We start from the raw sequence: 3,519 nt of genomic DNA on the forward strand, positions 1-3,519 counted from the left end.
CCTTTTGAGGGAGGTGGGGGGGGTGGGGGAGGAGGTGGGAAGTGTGGGCACAGGTTTTACATCTCTTGCGGTGGCAAGAGAAGACGCCGGAAGTGGAAGATAGGTTGGTTGGGGGGCATGGACCTAACGATGGAGTCGTAGAGTGAATGGTCTCTGTGGAACGCAGATAGGGGTGGAGAGGGAAATATAATCGCTGGTGGTGGAGTCTGATTGTAGGTGGTGGAAATGGCGGAGGATGATGCGTTGTATCCAGAGATTAGTGGGGTGTAAGTTGAAGACCAGAGGGGTTCTATCCTTGTTGCAGTTGGAGGGGTGGGGTTCAAGGTGCAGGAAGTGGATGAGATGTGCTAGAGGGCATTGTTGACCACATGGGAGGGGAAATTGTGGTCCTTGAAGTCTGGGATGTTCTGGAGTGGAATTGGCTCTCTAGGGAGCAGATGCGGCGGAGGCATTGGGAGTAAGGGATAGCGTTGCTACTGGAGCTGGGGCTGGGAGGAGGTGTAGTCCAGGTAGCTGTAGGAGTCAGTGGGCAATATTAAACAGCACTTTAAAAAATATGGTGAACATAACTGAATTAACTGAAGGAAATAACACTGTGTCTAGAGAAGAATGCATCAGAATGATTTCACTGTTACACAAATAACTTCAGTGCTTTTCATAGCTTTAATTTGTTTAGACACATGGGCTATATCCAATTAAAATCAATGAAATATTTTAGAACACTGACTAAATCTATTCAACTGCTGATGAAGGATAAAATAAGCCTTTCTGCAAAGCTTTTATCAGAGGGAATCTTGAACATTTATGTTTCATATTCACTTAAGACACGTCTCAAAATATTAAGTACAAATAATAAATGAGAGCAGCAGATTATATAAATTCACCACGACCATCTGGGTCACATATGACTGAAGAGTTTTCTTTATTGAGTAATTTAGTCCAAATCATTCAAGGACCACAACTGCCTAACACGTAATAAGAATCACTCTGCCTCACAGTCTCTTTGAAGTGCTAATATAGGAGTTGTGCTTTTACACTCAGGCTATAAAGAGCAGTCTGGTGCTCCACAGAAACAATGAAACTAAAGTCTTATTCAAATTAGAAAAAAAAACTGAAAGAAATTCCTTTTTTCAGTACAATGCAGCTTAGATCATTAATAATGTCATTGAAAATTATAATGAGAAACTGAAAAAACAACCCATTTGAATGGCAATCGATTCACTGTATAGAGCAGTGAATTGGGTCAAATATATCCAGTTGAGAGCTCAGGCTCTAGATTTTCCCAAGCTCAGCTGTAAAAGGGGAAAACCAACTCTCAGCATCAAGTTTGCAGATGGGTTATAATGAGATTACCAGGAGATATATTACAGAATATTGAAGAGGAGATTACATTGAAAATGATATTGTCTCAAAAACAACCAAATCTGAAGCTAGTAACAATAACTTTAAATAGAGGTTTTCTGTCAAAGTAAATAATGTCTGAGATTCTGAGCCAGAAGGTCTGTGCTTGAGATACACCCTGGACTTAATGACCAAGGAGGTGTGCTCAAAACAGAGCCACACAGATTGAGAATCAACCTGTAAATCCTTCACATATATTGTCAATGGCAGGCAGTAAGGGCAGGAGGGACTCTATACATCCAGTTGTCATATATATGTCAAACTGACATAGTAATTTGGAGTCTATGATTGAACTCTACCACACCATATAAGAAGGCGAATCTCATTATGTATTGCTGGTAATCAAACTAATTGTAAAGATAACCAAGTCCTGGGAGATGGACTATCTTGAGCAATATTAGACTTCAAGACATTTTTATTGCTACAAGGTTTGAAGACAATGCGTGAGTAATATTAGATGAGATATAAAACCAGTATTCCAACTGATCACTTCACTTTTCCATTGGATGGGTGAGGCTAAAATAGCCCCTGCTGGAATAAGCATAATGATATCAATGTCTAGATTAGAGTGATGCTTTGGAGATGTCGATGTTGGACTGGGGTGTACAAAGTTAAAAATCACACAACACCAGGTTATAGTCCAACAGGTTTAATTGGAAGCACACTAGCTTTCGGAGCGACGCTCCTTCATCAGGTGATAGTAGATTAGAGTGGTGCTGGAAAAGTACAGCAGTTCGGGCAGCATCCGAGAAGCAATAAAATCGACGTTTCGGGCAAAAGTCCTTCATCAGGAATACAGGCAGAGAGCCTGAAGGGTGGAGAGATAAGTGAGAGGAGGGTGGGGGTGGGGAAAAAGTAGCATGGAGTACAATAGGTGAGTGGGGGAGGGGATGAAGGTGACCTGGGAGTTGCAGTGGGAGGGGGACTCCCTGAGATTCTTGTAGAGAGAGGAGGAAAACTCCTTCAAGGTAGGCATGTTTTTACCATAATGATATCAATGTACTCTAGTACTCTCTCAAATGCCTCACATTTACCAAAAGATGGAAACTGTGAAATTCTACCAGGTGTATTTGATCAAGAACAAAAATACAAAAACTACATTAGTATTGTATCTTTTCAACAGTAAATCTGCAACAGCCCTTATTTCAATCAATTTCGTTACTTCCTCATTGTCTCCTGGACTATTACCAAGAGAAATAGTGATTGATCCTATTGAAACAGAACTATAAGTCACATTGTGTCCTCTGTCCACAAATTTCTTTTCTGACAAAAATTATTTTCAAACATTGGTTTTAATAGAACTCATGACTTACATCAATGTGCATAACCTTATTTTGGCCTCCCTGATAACATACCTGTTTTCTCAAATGTTTATATAATTAATGCTGGAATTTGTAGCAATTTCTGGTTTCTCTGCTGGCAAAGAGACACCCTTGGTCCACAATGAATCTTTTATACATTGATGCCCTAACGTGAACAGCAAAAGGTATTATTTGTAAAATCAAATACCCCATTTAAACTACTTTCAGTAATTTGAGGCAATGGCTTAAAGATATGTTCAGTCTCAATTGTGCAATTAATTTACGCTATTATGAATAACACATCCATATCATGCTTGATCATGCTGAAATATCTCAAAGCACTTCCACAATTAATTACTTTTGGTGCACACTGATTATTGGTTCATCGATGAACACTATTAAGTTGGAATATTTCTAAAACAAAAACTACCTTTCTAAATCATGTTTTTTTCCTCAAACTGCGTGAAGAATCATTTATTCCATACAGTACATTATTCTGCTGTGGTTCTGTTCGTCGAGCTGGAAGTTTTTGTTGCAAACGCTTCGTCCCCTGTCTAGGTGACATCCTCTGTGCTTGGGAGCCTCCTGTGAAGCGCTTCTGTGGTGTTTCCTCCGGCATTTATAGTGGCCTGTCCCTGCCGCTTCCGGTTGTCAGTTTCAGCTGTCCGCTGTAGTGGCCGGTATATTGGGTCCAGGTCGATGTGTTTGTTGATGGAGATTGTGGATGGCACTCTATAAATGCCGGAGGAAACACCACAGAAGCCCTACACAGGAGGCTCCCAAGCACTGAGGATATCACCTAGACAGGGGACGAAAC

This window comes from Chiloscyllium plagiosum, chromosome 17, assembly GCF_004010195.1.
Source record: "Chiloscyllium plagiosum isolate BGI_BamShark_2017 chromosome 17, ASM401019v2, whole genome shotgun sequence".
In the NCBI taxonomy this organism is placed as follows: domain Eukaryota; kingdom Metazoa; phylum Chordata; class Chondrichthyes; order Orectolobiformes; family Hemiscylliidae; genus Chiloscyllium; species Chiloscyllium plagiosum.